At 34.5% G+C, this 17,367-nt stretch overlaps 1 protein-coding gene and 1 long non-coding RNA gene across 4 annotated transcripts in view; one reads left to right on the forward strand and one right to left on the reverse strand.

Annotated features, from left to right (window-relative positions):
* Nucleotides 1–17,367, forward strand: part of LOC119066421 (protein jim lovell) — a 131,069-nt gene that overhangs the window by 56,002 nt on the left and 57,700 nt on the right. The window lies entirely within an intron of this gene.
* The window catches only part of LOC119066424, a 99,507-nt gene that overhangs the window by 50,879 nt on the left and 31,261 nt on the right, over nt 1–17,367 (reverse strand). Inside the window, exon 2 of the long non-coding RNA XR_005085745.1 lies at nt 9,550–9,555. This is a non-coding gene — a long non-coding RNA (uncharacterized LOC119066424). The remainder of the gene's footprint in view (nt 1–9,549; nt 9,556–17,367) is intronic.

Raw genomic sequence — 17,367 nt, forward strand, 5'->3', positions numbered from 1 at the left:
TCTCAACCAAATGTAGGCTGAACGCTCAATACACATCGTTGCGATAAAAATTCCATGTGGAATTGTGGAATTTTATCTAACACGGTAAACTAGGATCATTTGGATGGTAGACCATTATGTGTATTTTCTCGTCAAATGTTCACATAAAATATGCGTCCGAGCTTACAAATTTTCATTTTGTTGAATGGGCTTTTAGTCCGACTCGAAGTCTACCTTTCCTACCAATAAAAATTTGAAGTTATTACTTCATCAGTTTTAACATAAATTTTACTGTGAAAACAATCCACATTATGTCGCTTTTTCTCGTCATCGCTGTCGGTTACAGACGACTAGCCATTTCTGAAAGATTATTTCAGGTTGGTTTCCGATATCCCGTTAAAAAAACACAATCCAACTTTCACTTAGGAAATGGTTTACAAGTTTACCTTTTCCTAACACCAAACTCACAATCACAAAGTCTTTCCATTGTAAAAAGAAATAAATTCGAGAATAAATTACATTTTATCCCTCTAAAACAATGTCAACCTACACCTTTGTCCTTTAAGCACTAAGAAGCAGCCATGGTTAAAACTTAAGAAGTTGAAATAAAATGCTGTATGAATGAGTGAGTATGGGGTATTGGAGATTGCTTATTGTAGGTTTTAAAATAAAGAACCGACTATACACGTATTATGTATAAACGACCAACGCAAATTTTTGTATACGACTATACGTGTATTATGCTCCTTCTTAGAAAAATGTATAAGAAAACGGAACTCATCGTAATACAAAATATACGTAAGCATGTAGACTGTACTTGTTGTACATATATTATTATGTATGTGTACATAGAACAGAAAGAACTAAGAAAAAGGGTTGAAAATGCTTAAAGCTTTTGGGGGGGTGCGGTGGGTACACACGTTTTTAAAAGGGATGTTGGATGGTGATTCTTTTCTATACCACCACTATGACGACGTGAAGAACATGATGAGAAGGCGTTTGTGGTTGGAATGGGTTTGGTATGGATGTGGGTTCGGAACTCGTATTTATGTACAACATATAGAAAAGCAAAAGAGGGTGTGATGAATAATATAAATCTTATACTATTAATTGGCATCTAGATGGATTCTTCGTATTTTTTTCTTCTTCTTCTTCTTACATTTCGAAGATTTCGCCCCTGGGTAAGAAAGAGTTACACGTTTATACAAGAATAAATGACTATACATGAAAATGAATGTGAAAATTCTTATGTTGGGTTCTTGTAAAGTATCGATTTGTCTTTTTTTTCCTCTCTTTGTTATCTTCGACTGATAAATTGCAAAAAGTAGAAATAGGTGTTTCGCGCGAAGGCTTTCACATAAATTAATTCCATAGAACATTGTCAACAAATTGCGTTGAATATTTTGAAAGGTCATTAGTTAAGTCTTAATTAAAGAATTCGGTGTAATAAATAAATTTTACTCTGTTTGGCTACATTTTTTATCCGAATTAGTGCAATCAATTTGCGAACGTTATCTCTGACACTGGATGCTTTGCTGAGTTATATATCTTCAGCAAGGACCACAAGAGATTCAAACATTATTGAAATTTTAAATAATAGTCGGAATGTTCACCCGGACCGACAATGGATTTTTTTCCGTTGCAGGTCCTAGTCTTTTTCATACACTCCGGAAAAGTAGAATATGACATGTTTCTGAATTATGACGTGTTGTCGTTTTGCTGCCTTTTTAGTAGATATGCGCGACCTTCAACGAAACACTGAAATATTTAATCTAGATATTCATTTGATAGACCAAATTTAACAGTCCACAATCAGAACCCAAAAGTGTGTTGGGTTAAAGAAAAAATGTCGGTTTTTAGATTTCCACGCCTGTAGTATCAACGAATTTCGTTATTCAAATAATCTCGTTTTACTCAGGTACACTATAGACTAAAGTTAAGTTTTTACTTGTTGTGGATTTGTTTTGTTCGTTGGTTTTATAGGTTCCACATGTATCATCACATGCGAACAGCGCTCTCTTCACATCCTTTCCGTTCCCACGAGTGCGGGTTAGTAAAACGACTCTATTTGAGCTGCTTTTATTGACAATAGACAGTTTGCGTAAATGACGTATAATTTATAAGTCAACTTATAAGTTGGAAATTATAAGTCACATCTTCTCCTCATACAGAAAGTTCTGGAGGCTTACTTATAATTTCCCACTTATAAGTTGACTTATAATTTATACGTTGTTTGCCCAAACTGTCTGATATGTGGAACGATGCAGAACAAGCAAAACTTTGACCGTTATTACGGACCTTTTACAGATTGTTAGTCATCTATTATTGATAAAGACAACAAAAAAGTTATGATCCCTAGCAAACAGTCTGTTATATAAAACAATGTACGTTAGAACAAATGAAGTAAAAGATTTTGCATTACACATGAGGAGATATTTTAAACCAAAGATGAAACAGAATCCGACCAGGAAATGCGATGAGGGATTCTTTTGAATTTCGACTGACCGAAATCCGCGCTATTTTTTCCGGGGCTTTTTTATATATGCCTAGTTAGGCCTTGGTGCCTAGGCCCCAAAACCAGTCTCAGACATTTTTGATCTTCCATACCTGGCTGGTTGTAAGTGGCCAAAAGTCGAAAAATGAGGTTTCGTAGTTCGGATTTCATTTCCGTAAGGTGGCGAGGACACGGGCGTGTATGGGTTCGTTAGAAAGCTGAGGCCAAGTACTCCTGGGGCAAATATTAACTTCATAAAATTTGATGATAATCGGCCGAAAATATGACTTCCGGAAAATTTCTCAGAATCGATGGAACCTCCGTGAACTTTGATGAGAGCTGTGACCTCACTAATGCAATTATTTGATTAAATTATTACTTATTATGAATGTGGAGGACCTCAGCTTTACACCGATATCCATATTTAGTAGTTTGGTACGTGACTACGTAACAGATGAAAACTGTGTGTTTCACTCCGCCAAACTAGTAAATATGCGTATCGCTGTAAAGCTGTGGCCTTCCACATTCATAATAAGTAATAATTTAATCAAATAATTGCATTAGTGAGGTCACAGCTCTCATCAAAGTTCACGGAGGTTCCATCGATTCTGAGAAATTTTCCGGAAGTCATATTTTCGTCCGATTATCATCAAATTTTATGAAGTTAATATTTGCCCCAGGAGTATTTGACCTCAGCTTTCCAACGAACCCATACACGCCCGTGTCCTCGCCACCTACTGAAATGAAATCCGAACTACGAAACCTCATTTTTCGACTTTTGGCCACTTACAACCAGCCAGGTATGGAAGATCAAAAATATCTGAGACTGGTTTTGGGGCCTAGGCACCAAGGCCTAACTAGGCATATATAAAAAAGCCCCGGAAAAAATAGCGCGGATTTCGGTCAGTCGAAATTCAAAAGAATCCCTCGATGTTCTGTTTCGAAGAAAGATTTCATTAACAGAAGTCAATGTTGCTTTAATTTACATAAATTGATTTTGTTGCAGATTCGTCTTAGCATAGATGGTTATAGTTAATAGTTGGTTTTTGCTACTAGCTGACAATGCACATCCCGTGCCTATAAAATGATCTATCGTCGAGTTGAATACAATGTAACGAGGTATTTTTTCAACCGATAGGCACTCTTACACCAAGTCAGTTCATTTGATTGACAAATTATTTCACGTAATCGATTCATTGATTCAAATTGATAAATTTATTTCAGTTTGCTCGGTACTCCGTCACTGAGTCGTAAATTGCCGATTTACCATTAGACCCAAAAAGAATTATCAAAATCACCGGACATCTTCGACCTGTAGCTTCCAACTGCTATAAAAAAAACTAAATTAATTCAAACCATTTTCCTTATAAAATCTTTGTTTTAATAACCCCCCACGACACGACCTTTCATTTCGTTTTTTCGGCCAACCATTAAAACTGGTTTAGACATCAGACTGGTTAACATTTTTCCACTAAAATGTCAATTCATTTGATTCCCTTTCCATTAAATTATTAATGACTTTCTTACCTACATTTGCAGAAGACGGAAAACTCTTTGACCCACCTAAAAACTTGAGGAAAAGTACGCATCAACATAAAATCAGCAATTTCAATAGCTTCCAAAAATATTATTCAATCAACTTCGATTTTCTCAACATTTCCTCCGCTCGATTATAGTTTTATGGCTCATCTTTCAAATATCTATTTCCCAAAAGTTGAAAGTTTAGTGTTTCTATACCCTCCGGTTTATCACCCGTCTGTAAACTATAAATGTATAACAAACATTCAAATTAGATGCCCATATACATATACTATACACACCCGACATTCGTTTCAGTTTTAAATAATGTTTATGTACTCAGTCAGCTCATCTTGTTACATATAAATTATTATCGAGGGGTTTTTATTTCGGGAGGTTCTATTTTATGGAAAAAAGTGTTTTTATATAAAAACATTTTTACAGTGTTGTACAACCGTATATTATATAATAAGAGAAGCACAGTCGTCCCCAAGTTATCGCTGAAAATTCATTCATATTGGCATTCTGTATTCGTTTAGTTATATGAGCACATTGTATGATATTGTTTCATATACCCCTTTCAAATCTTTAAAATGAAAAATTATCGCCGAGATGATAAAAGAGGAAAAGACTGAAAATTTTAGTATATGAGAATTTTAATTCAATAGAAAAATTTTCGTTTTTTTTTTTGCTTCTCTGGCGTATATTTTATTTGTGTCGTTCATTGTATTATGTATATATAATAAAAAGTGGCTGGTATTTTCTTTCGTTTTCGCATTGAAATTAAATAACATTCGAAATTGTTTTTACGTTTTTTAGTTTTTTTATATTTATGACTGTCGGTTTGGTTTCAATTTAATAATTTTTTCTACTTCTTGTCTGAATCGCAAATTGAGAGGTTGTGTTATTTTTTGAAGATGATGGTTTTTTCTGCCAGTTTTCAACACCAGGAAATGCGCTTTCCAGAAAAAGATTTTTTTTTTCGCCTTTATTTTCAAACTTATTTGCAAATGTGCGGTTGCGTTATTCATGTAATTGAAATGAAAATACTTGTGGTGATAATGTATAGACGTTCAAAATTCGCCATTGTTTTGCGATATATTTTTCTCGTATTTTTTGTTTCATTGCTTGTATGCGGCGGTGATTTTATTTCAACTCAGCTTAATTTCTTCTATGTAATTCTTTTCGAATGATATTTTACATGCTAATTGGAACAGTTAAGTTGCGTGAATATGATAAAACTCGGGCCCTTGTAAAATACAATAAAATTTTCATTCATTTCAGTTGAAATTTGAAAAAAAACGGAGTGTTATCCACGACAGAAGCGTTATAAACAAAAAAAAAGTTTTTAATTTACAGTTCTTCGTTCAGCAGAAAATTAAATCTAAGTTTGAAAGTAAATGGTAGTTAAGTATCATTCAGGTATTTATAACTAGATATGTAGTGGAACGAAAAATTCAACTTATTTCGTGAAGTTCAGTTCATGCACACTAGGAAAAGAAATACCGATATATGTCATTATCAATAATGGTAATACCTGAAGCTTCCAAATGTTCACGAAGTTATCGATTCTTCTGCTGGCTGGTCCAGTAATAATTGACCTATTCACATTAATGTCGACGATATGTATTATGGTCGCATCTATTACTTCTTTCGTTTAACGTTTTTTTAATAGGTTTATACAATAGTCATTTACGTAACAAGATACAACCAGTTGAAAAGTCGAGATTTCGTGTGCATTTTGTTGATTCGAGGCGAAACCGAGTTCAATAAACACACAAAAGCGAGACTTTTCATTTTTATTTCGAGTTATATAACGGATTTTACATGCTGAGGTCGTCGAATGAAAAGTACGTTTTTCGACGCTATCAGCATCTTTTACTTCATTTGTTGTAAACATGTATTTTGCTATAAAGACTGCAACAGCCAAAGCTTGTTGCTTATTTTTATCATCGGTTTCAATAACAAATGACAGTCATAGCTTTAGTTGATGTTTGAGTGAACAATATAGGTTTTATTTTCTAGAGAAACGCTATATATTCCGCGACGAATTCTTTGAATTTTCAGCTTAGAAATACTAGAATCTAATTGAATTTGAAATAAAAAAAATTGATATGCACGGGTGAGACACGAACTCACAACCTTCAACTTGCCGGGCTGATGCTGTTGCCTTTTTTGAGGAAAATGTTGTATGAAGCTCGGTAAATGTTTCTTCTATAAATCGATTAACGTAAATAACTATTTCATAATGCCTCGATTTCGGTTTGCAGGTACTATTTCAAGATAGAGATGTTGTTTTTACAAATTCGACAATCATGCTAAGTACTCCAACATCACATCTTGTACTTCACTTCTTAAATCTAGTTTGACTTGTATCAGTTAACCCGTTTTCTATATTGATCGTTATTTTATATGGGATTTTCATTGAAAATAATAATAAAATTACCGTTTCCCGATATTGCGGTCGAAATTAAGTAAAATAACGGTAACATACTTCAAAATATTTGTAATTGTGAAATTTCGTTACTGGAATGTATTTCGGAGATATTTTTCGTAGCAATTCACTCCATGTACACATTATTGTCATTCGGACTACCTATAATTCGATACTTTTTCTGTTGGTTCAAAGTCCGGTGTTTCTGATATAGTTGGTTGGTCGTTTGCAATCTGCAGACATTTTTTACTGCAGAGTACCCAGCTGAAATCTTCAACATAAACTCTAAAATCAATTAAAACTTATTTACTATTGAAATATAAAAACTGAAAAGTTGTATCTCTCGTGCTCTTGAAAATTTTAACGAAATTTAAGAATTTAATTGGGAGAAGGAAAAAATAAAACAATAAATGAAAAACAACTAAAGCTTCGTGTTCCTATGATCACGCTCGAGCGAGGCGATACAGTACGTAAACAGAGTTTTGCCTATTAATTCATCAATTCGGACTACGTCTGTCTTGGTAGGGGCCAATGGGCGATTATGATTTTTGTTTCTTTGGAATTCAATCAACATTTCATTCATCACAGATTTGAAGTGAGTGTTTCAAAGAATTAGGTAACATAAATAGATACGCCGTACTTCAAAACCGAGGAATTTTTCTTCTCAATTAAGTTATTTAACATAACGTACGCCCACTGTAACCGAGTTCAACAACATTTAACCAACGCAAACAATACTTATTCAATTAATTAAAGAAATATACCACTTGTAATTACGGCAAATAGAAAGGAAATTATTTTATTTTAGTTCTGTTTCTCAAATAATTATCGAAATAATCGTCCCAACCCCATCGTATCAACCGCAGCCCACCAAATACCATTCACTACACACACACAACATTTTATATGGCCATACGTTTTACCACACAAATTTCCGCTTTCCAATGTTATAATAATAAATGCTTAGTGCTTTTCATTTCTTGTGTCAAAATTCTGACGTACACACTTTTCCATTTTCGGTTCGTAGGCAAAAGACCAACGGTAAAAACAATACCGAACCAAATAGGAAAAAAAAATCCAAAAATATCGCACACACATATCATGTGGCAGCTGGGTTCCCGAAACCTAATGTGTGGATAACGAAATATTACATGCATATTTGAAGGTAAAATATTTGTTGTTATAATGATTCAAGGTATTTTTTTCATGTATAAAATTAAATGGTTTGGAAACTCATATATATAATGTGAAGGAGGAGATGTAATTAAGGAATCCAAGTTCATTTGTAAGAAACTATTTTTTTTTGTTTAGAGATCATGTTGATAGTGATATCGAACACGCACATGGTTTGGCATGCGAAGTTTTCAAAAAAAAAAACGAAAAAAAATAATTTTTGTTGTTGTTTGGAGATTTGTGTGTTATCCTTAGTTATATAAGTGCTGTATATCCCCAAGTATCTATTATGATTCGAAATTACGAAACCCACAATAAAAGTCTACTTAAGTGTATGAGCAAATTATTTTACGACGAAAGACACATAATCAATGTTGGATTGAATACTTTACGACTATAAAGGAGAGTTCACAACTGCTGTGAATAGAATTTTATTGCACTGTTCTTCTCCATTAAAAAAAGGATTTTACCGTACATGTCCGATCCAGCATTGAAACTGAAAAATCACAATCGACAACTATTTTTAACGTGAGTTGTGAACATCTTCTCTACTTTGTAAGTAGCGGTAGCTATAGTAATAATACTAAAGGCGATGCCGGATCCTTGTTCTTCTTTTACCATGACCACCGATTTCATAGTAAAAGTTTCAATATCCTTGAGAATTACAACGTCGAGAGTTATCATTGCTCGAGACTAAATTCCTGGACTCGAATAACCGTGAAGAAACGTCAAAGTCGAATCGTAAAATACATTTTGGCCTTTCTTCACACTTTGACGATTTTTCTTGGCGTTTCATAATGCCAATAAAAATCGACAAAGTGAGAAGAAGCACCAATAGTCCAGGCCTTTGTGTCAGAAAAATTAGCTCCGTTCGTCAAAAAGTCGATTTTTGAAAAAGAAAATTTGTTTTAAGACATTTCTAATCATATTTGATTCAAAAGCTCAAAAACGTAAAGCGAGCGGATTGATACAAGGAGCTCTACTACAAATGTAAAGAAATGGCAAATTGATTTTTTCCTTCAGGAAGACCAAAAACTCGTGATGAAAATGAAAAGTCTTGTTTTCGTGTGTTTGTTGACCTCGGCTGCGTCTCGGATTAACAAAATTCACACGAAAACTGTACTTTTCATTTTTTTATTCCTAGTGATGTAAAGAACTATTTTGTTCTGAATGTTCTGTTGATTTTTCTTGTCGTTTCTTTTCACTTTCTTTCTTGGCTTTTCTTCACGCTTTAACGAACGATTTTTCTTGGCGTTTGATCACTTTTGTTGATTTGTAGAATCGTAAGAAATACTCGCCAAATTGAAAAGAAACGCGTTTTTGTTCCATTTTGTAGGAGGAAAATTTCCCAATGCATTGGAAATTTCATTTTTCACACGCTAATAACAATAGACACTTTAGCGATTTTTCTTGGCGATTCACTTCATACTTTTGCAATTTGTATTTTCGTTCCTTCACACTTTGGCAATATTTTTTTTTGCTTATTTTACAAATCAATAAAAAGTGATTAAGCGCCAAGAAAAATCGCCAAAGTGTGAAGAAACACCAAGTCTTCTCATTTTCGGCGATTTTCTTTGCCATTTCTTCACACTTTGGCGTTTTTTCTTGGTGATTTTATTTTTCTTTGGAGTTTTGACTTTGGCGTTTCTTCACGCGAATAATACTCGAGGGGTTTCAAACTCCAGAGCAACTGCTGGAGACTTACGAAAAAATTATAAAATTACGAGTCAAGTGGTGAAAATCCGAAGAATATTTTAATATTTGAACTTAAATCATGAAGACATAACTAGCGAAGAAATTTACGTTACCGCTAACTTCATATACCATTTCATCGGTTTATCATCTTCATAAATGTCCAACGAAACACAGTAAATGTAATGACTCTATCGCAGTTAATTTTGCTCGGCACTTATTATATCAAGTTTTTCATTTGAACTAGCGAAATTTCCACGAAATACTTTCACTGACAAATTGCGCCGGTTGCAAAAAAGACCCAGTCCACTCTTAAAGAAAAACTTTGTGCAACGAAACTTTGTTGAATTGATTTTGTTACCACTTTAGAATCATTCTCGTTAGTCAAAATCAACGTTCTGGGTTCTGACTAGTCCAATCACGATAAAATTGATGGTATAGATTGCACTGTTGCTCCACTCTTCCATCGCTTTTATGTATTACCAATTAGGTAATAAGGGTGGACTTTGAAGTTTGAATATACAACAGGAAAATATTGAGATATTTTCAAAGTACCCCGTCCGATTACCGACTGAATTGAATTCAAAAATTATAGAAACATTCGCCACTTTACTACTAAACCTTTAATAACTTAAACCTAGACAGATGTGTATGTACATTGTATTGTGTACTCTGTTTACCTATGTAATTCCAGCGCTGTAAAAATGTATCTACTCTCTCGGCACTCACATCTTTTAAACCATATGCGAATGCTTAGCAAACAAAACCTTTTCTATCATAAAAACAAAATAAAAAAAAAATTATTCAAATTACATCACTGATCACGTATGCGCTAACACTCAACCCCAACCGAACTCAAATTCATTTTGTACACATTCTACCTTTATTCTCGCATTAATAATCCGAAAATCACACATGCATAGCAGAGGAAAAAGAAATAACAGCGAATTTCCTTCTTAATTTTTTTTTTTAAAGAATCGACATTCGACGACTAAGGCTGTACGCAGAAAAATTTACACACATTTCTAATTCCACGTATATAATTTCACCGATGATATATGTGTAAACTTTATCTGGAAAATTTTCGGTATGCTAGGGGGTTCATTTCATTTTTTTCTCTTCATTTTTTTTTTGATCTAATATAAGGGACCGTGCATTTACTTCCAAAAAACGACGAGATGTTTTTGAGATTTCGATTCAGTATATTCATTTAGAATGGTTTTTATTCAAGATGGTATACATATATGTACAGTGTACGTGTATGGAAACGAATGTGCGGTGACGAGACGAGGGTGCACATACACACAATACACCATACACCATACACAGTTGTAAATAGACATCAATTTTGTATGAAGTTATTTAGTACTTCAGTACGTTATAAGAAATTGTTTTTTAGAGATATGATTTGTTTGGTTTTACGGATGCATGGGATGAGAAGTGAAGGTGAAAGCATTTTTCTTTTCGTTTTTCGGGTATGAATATATGGCAATTGAATGTTTTTCGTGGGGGGGCCATGTGTGCTTTGAGTTTGGCAAAATTTTAAAACGGATGGTGGATTGAGCTTGGTTTAAAATTGTAAGAGCAGAGCTTTGTTTTCAATGAGGGTTGGAAAACATGTGTTGAAATTTATAGTTTCTGTGAACGATAATTAAATTAGAAATCGAACAGATAGCTAGTGTAAACGTTTCAGAGGCGGCAAGGGCATAATCATTCAAGTTCTTACTTCGTACGTTTGAAGTATACCGTTGAGAGACTTATGTGCAATGTTATACTTCTTTGCATATTCCTATATCTACCTACATCCCCATCTTGGTCCTATGCAAATATGTTTATTTGATTTTTTTAATGTCATTAGTTAATCGTTCAGATGGTCTACCCACCTGTCTTTTAACTGGTGGAGGTCTCTGCATAACTGCTGTTGAGAATTATGGCTTAGAAACACTCGTGGAAATCATAATCAAGATAGCCATTGAAACAAACTGCATCAAAGTGGACACTGACTGAATGGAGTAGAAAAAAAAAAATTGATTAGGTCGTGGCGTACGGCTGATAATGTTGATGACAGCATAAGAGAACTGCTCGATAGATGGAACGACCTAAGATGCCGACAAAGAAAGCAGCTAAAGTTTATAATCAGGTGGTAGTGGACGAGATCGAATGAATCTACAGCGATGAAATTCACACCATATTGGATGGTTGAGCAGTAGCAGACAGCAAATGAAAACGCAGCGATGAAATTCTCACAACAGTTCTGGACGAAAGTCATGGACTTGGTCAATTGGTATCAGAACTCTCAATTGGTGGTCAACAACATTGGAGTATGTTGAGGAAGCGAACATTTTGAAATCACCCTTTCTCGTACGGCCTGGTGGAACGAAAAAATTTGATTGACCTCAATAATGATGTTATGGAAGGTCAAGGTGGGAGTATGTTGAGAATTATGGCTTAGAAACACTCGTGGAAATCATAATCAAGATAGCCATTGAAACAAACTGCATCAAAGTGGACACTGACTGAATGGAGTAGAAAATTATAACAAGAAAAGCCTTAGTGATAATTGTACGATCGTGGAATAAAGGTGAATTCACGGGGACAGCATCCCCAATCGAAATCGTTTCATTGTAGAACAGTACAATTCCCAACAACTGCTTTGACCATCGGTCATTTATCATATTTATTATGTGCCCTACCTATTTCGATAAAGATCAATCCGTTTCATTACATCTACTTGTACTTGTACTTGTCTGTCTGATGAATCCTGAACTTGTCTTTCGGTCTCCGAGTAATATGTATTTTGCTTCCCCGCTCGTTGCGCTACCCTTAACTTATTTGCTAATGCTTTTGTCAGAGTATAAAGGTTTCTGTTCCATAAGAAAGGCTGAAAGTACACATGTATCGAAGGAGTTCTTGAACTGTTGTCCAAAGGTGATATTTTCTGCCACTGTTTCTATTTGTGAGATTATCTAATAGCATCTTAACAATGATTTGCATTTAATGATGATGTTCAAAAATACCACATCTTATCAGGTCGTGCAAAAAGTGGCAAAGAAATGATAAACCTCTAAATCAGTAAGTAAGTCATACCTTTGAGCATGTACATCTCTGGCGAATCATAACCAAAATGTCGGTCCCTTTCATATGTTATTCATTTTGTTGTTCAATATTAACAGAAACGTTCTAAATGCTACTAGCGATGAGCTCTGGACTGTGGTTTCTTATACAAAGCAAAGGTGCTTTGTATAAGAAACCACAGTCCAGAGCTCATCGCTTCTGTCTAATCGCTTTCACGGATGAATAGTCGAAGTCATACCAAAACTGAATGTGCTGTGATTTGTTGCATGAACATCACACTGTTAACTTTCAATGAATTATAATTTAACTTAACAACACTAACACTCTACGGAATCCGTAGTACGGATTATTACAACAAACGTGTTAAGCACTTAAGTAGAGCACTCCGGAGCTGCAAAAAAAAATAGTTTGCTGTGAAAAATGCTTAATATTGTCAAGTAGGAAGTAATTTACACACACACAAAAAAAAGTGGAATGACTGTTACGAGTCCTATGTAATTTTTCCATTTGTCGGAGTTACACATGTCATGTTTTTAACACCCTCTTTTTGAAAGACGATCACATTTTTCTAAGTCATTATGCGAAACAATTTAACCCTTTCATAGTTTCAACGTTATGCTTACAAACAGTGGCATATGATTCGGTTTTTTTCTTCCTCTCTCTATATATATTTCTACACAGGTAACAGTTTGATGTTATACAGTTGATTATTATTATTCCCTTCCGCATATACCATGCATACCATTAACATACCATTCTTACTTTGCTCATTGTTACGGCTCGCTTTTTCTCGACGATGGTTTTTTTTTAAATTATTTTTATAGAAAAAAATTCGGTTTTGTGTGATTGTATGTACGTGGAAGTTTAAAAAAAAAAACGTCTCTCGTACAGCATAAAAAAACTTACCCCCTTAGGATAAATTATCCCGTTTTTAAGATATGAATGCAAAGCTCTCAGCATGTATGCCTGTATGAAATCGTATACAAATAACGAATTTCATGTATAGTCGCACAAAGCAAAATGTATCTTATTTTCATTATTACAATAGCGCCGAATGGTAAAAATGTATATGGTAAAAAACCAACAATCTCCCCAAAACATTTCTTTTTTTCGTTCGTCATTATACTCGTCCCCCCATTAATTTCTTAGAATTTCTCATCCGTAATTCCCTTGACTGAAAGTCAGGGTCTTATGAAAGAAAATACCCTTAAATGTCCGTAACGCTAAGTTCACTTTGATATTTTGAAAATGTTCTCATTGGCAAAAAACGTTAAATACAGAAAACGTCCGTACACTTGTGGACTCGATAACTCGAGTAATTCTTTACCGATTTGCAAAATTTTGGTTTTAATCGACGGAGAATGAAAATCATGAGGCTAAGTTCGTAGATGGGCAATATTTGAGTAAAGAGATGGGAGTAATTCTCAAGAGATTTTTTTACTTGTTACCGCGATAACTTCCATAATTCTTATCCGATTTTCAAAGATTTTGTCTTAATCGACGAAGATTGAAAATCTTGAGGCTGAGTTTGCAGATGGATAATGTTCGAACAACGAGATGGGAGAAATTCTACACAGACGCTTTCTCTTCTTACCGCGCGATAACTTGAGTAATTTTTACCCGATTTTCAAATTTTTTGTTTTAATTGACAGAGAATGATATTGGAGTAGTGAGTTTGGAGTAATTGTAAACATAACTTGTTTACCACGACATTTTTGCAACGGATTTCCAGAAAAATTTCTTATTTGACGAGTAGTGAAATTCTGGATTTCTGGTCTAACAATTAAGAAGTACTTCCCAAAAGAGTTTTTGCTTGCTTGAGAAACCGATAGCTCGAGTAATTCTCAGAGGCTTCAAAAATCAATTTCGACCAGTAGCGTAATTCATGTGGTTAAACTCGAACATTGGAATTTAATTGGACTAGTAATCTGGGATATACGACAATTTTTGCGTGAAATCCGTATTCTTAAAAGAATTTTTTTCGTTCCTAAAATGTTTGAACGAGTGTGAACTTCGTAATTCACACGAGTTATATTTTTTCAAGAGGTAGTCAGGAAATACGCCAAATTATACTCAGACGCTTTTCCTTGTTATCGTGATAACTTAAGTAATTTTTACCCGATTTTAAGTTCGTAGATGGATAATATTGGAGTAGTGAGGTTGGAGTATAATTGTAAACACAACTTGTTACCGCGACATTTTTGCAACGGATTTCCAGAAAAAAAAATTATTCGACGAGTAAGTGAATCTGGATTTCTGGTCGAACAATCTAGAAGTCTAGAACAATCTTGCTTGCTTGATAACACGATAACTCGAGTAATTCTCAGAGGCTTCGAAAATCGCAGATTTGAAAATATTAAGTGTTTTCGACCAGTATCGTAATTCATGTGGTTAAATTCGAACATTGGACTTTATTGGACTGGTAATCTGCGATATACGACAATTTTTGCGTGAAATCGCGTTCTTAAAAGAAATTTTTTGTTCCTAAAGTGTTTGCACGAGTGTGAATTTTGCCAGAGCCGTAATTCACATGAGTTTTTTTTTTCAAGAGGTAAGCAAGAAATGCGCCACCTGTTCAGCGCTTTTAGTAGACTATATAGGAGACTCAACTTAGGAGTAAGACATCGCTCGCTGGACCTTCAACTCATAGCTCTTTTTGTTTCTTCAGGAAATTAAAAAAATATGAGTAAAATGAAGCATGTGATGACTGCTGTTTTCTGAATAAAAGAGACATCACCTTTTCATGTGACTTTAATTTTGGGATCTCCAAAACACCACCTCATTTAAAAATGGTTAGAAAACTAAGGCTGGAATTATAGAAAAAAAAAGCCAGTCAAGGGACCTGACCCACACAAGAGGTGGGGCCTAGTAAGAAAATGAGAATGAAAATCCAAGCACATTATTTTAACATATAAATGAAGAATAAAACTTATACTGCCTTGGCATTGATTTTAATCAAAAGAAGGTGTAAATTAGGAACGTTCGTTGCTGGCGCTGCTGGTATACATTTTATTCCTGCATGTGTCTCTGCTGTCGTCGATATACCTCACACTTTTCGAAGATTCTTCTTTTTATATTTCCTCAAAAAATATTTTAGGGAGATGCTTCACGCGGTCGATATTTTAAAATTGACTTCACTGTTCGTATATCGTTCTGAAAAAACCGTGCACCAAGTACTTGATCTTGATTACGTAATGAGTAAAATGTGTAAACTCTTTACCCTTTCCACATTAATATACGTGGCATGGCTTATTCGGAATGAATATTACTGCGATGAGTATGTTAATGACAAACATATATACTAGCATGTACACACATTACCGAATTATGGATGTATGTTGATGTATGTCTAACGAACATTTTTCTTTGCATAATTTTTTAGTATGTTCGATTACGGCATGAACCTACTTTCAAACATAAATTTCTTCCGATATTTAACGTAAATGTTCTATCCACCTCATATCCATTCGGGTTCAGGTATTTTGTCCGTATATGTTTCGTTGTGAAGGGTGTCATTCATTGGATTTATTTTCACTGAAAAATTGGATTTTCTTCATTGAAATTTGAACATGAATTTGTTTCAGCTGTTTTTCGGCTGGTCCAGACATTCAGACGAAAGTGCTCAGATTTGTTTACACTGGTACACGGTTTACATGCGTGGTAAGACCGTGTCAGCAGGCGTAAGCAGTTTTGTTTGTATAAGTGGTCCAGTTGAAGCAAATTTAAGTCCAAATTTCACTGGCGTCCACTGTATTTGTAACGATGAAAAACGTTGTTGCTGCAATTTATATGTCACATGTTATTGACAATGACGACATAAATAAGTTGTCGTATGCGTTGTAAATTGAAACTTGAAACAACGAAGCCATCGAATTTATTGTGAACTGCCCTGCACTGCTTGTCATAGGCAAAGAATTGGTATCTGTGTGGATCTATTGTACTTAAATTAAGTGCTATCAAGATAACCATTATCGCCACAGAATCTTGTTTGTTAGTTACATTAACTTGGGATACTGTTCATACAATATTTGCACAAAATTCTACATCAACTTGTCAATAGTGGCATATATCGTCTGAACAGATAGATGATAACAACGCTTTCCGCTGACAACGCTGTCAGTTATCATCTCTCTGCTTCTGACGTAGTTTTCGATTATCGTAGTCAATTCAGTACTATACTTTGAACGAGGGGGGAAACTACTCGAGTAATTGATTACACATACACACCCTAGAAGGAATTACCGGAGAATCTGGTAATTAATAGTAATTGTAGTAAAATACGAGAAATTGAACGTAAATGAAAGGAAATAGGGATAAGATAAGTATGATGAACGAAAGAACTAAGTGAATGCAAAATGGCTATTCGGTATGTAAAATACAGTTCATTCGCTGTTTGTTTTCTTTCATTTACTTCCAATTTCTCGTATTTCCAGTCAATACCTTGTAATTCCGTCAATTCCTTCAGTTTCTAGTATTTCCTTTAATTCCTATTATTTACCGGATACTTCGGCAACTACAAAACTGCAGTAATTTCGACGGTTTTCGTTCGTATTCTTTAAATTAGAGGGAAATGTTAAAAAATTATCGAAAAAGAAAATTTTTAGAAAATTGTTTCTAAAAAGTAGACAGTGAATAGGATCGTCGTGGAATTATTAGCAATTAATAGGAATTATAGGAAATAATAAGAATTAAAGTGCAAATCCGGCAAAATGGTACTACACTGACAAAAAAGCTTCGAAAAACTCACCTGTCGCAGGTAACTTTGTCTCCAGGTAATCTACATTATCTGCCGCAGCTGTATTCTTTGAATGGGGCGTTACAGCTATGGCAGCTATTGTAGATTACCTGAAGACAAAGTTACCTGCGACAGGTGAGTTTTTCGAAACTTTTTTGTCAGTGTAATCCGGTAATCGAAGGAATTGAAGGCCAGTGGTTCCCCTCCACTTTGAATCTGTTCGTCCAACGACGTTTGCTCTAGTTCGATATATTTATTAATTAAATC

This window comes from Bradysia coprophila, chromosome IV, assembly GCF_014529535.1.
Source record: "Bradysia coprophila strain Holo2 chromosome IV, BU_Bcop_v1, whole genome shotgun sequence".
NCBI lineage: Eukaryota > Metazoa > Arthropoda > Insecta > Diptera > Sciaridae > Bradysia > Bradysia coprophila.